The sequence below is a fragment of the Myxine glutinosa genome, chromosome 12, assembly GCF_964187855.1.
Source record: "Myxine glutinosa chromosome 12, kmMyxGlut1.1, whole genome shotgun sequence".
Lineage (NCBI taxonomy): Eukaryota > Metazoa > Chordata > Myxini > Myxiniformes > Myxinidae > Myxine > Myxine glutinosa.
In genome coordinates this window covers 50,413,255-50,413,575 of record NC_136272.1, presented here as the reverse complement: position 1 = coordinate 50,413,575, position 321 = coordinate 50,413,255, and positions in this window count along the sequence as shown.

Here is a 321-nt window from a genome sequence, read left to right as displayed (position 1 = left end):
GTGACTTTCAACATGGCACCGTCATAGGATGCCACGTTTCCAACAAGTCAGTTCATCAAATTCCTGCCCTGTTAGAGCTGCCCCAGTCAACTGTAAGTCCTGTTGTTGTGAAGTGGAAATGTCTAGGAGCAACAACAGCTCAGCCGCGAAGTGGTAGGCCACACACGGTCACAGAACAGGACCGCCGAGTGCTGAAATGCGTAACGCATAAAAATCGTCTGTCCTTGGTTGCAACACTCAGGACCGAGTTCCAAACTGCATCTGGAAGCAACGTCAGCACAACAACTGTTCATCGGGAACTTCATGAAATGGGTTTCCATG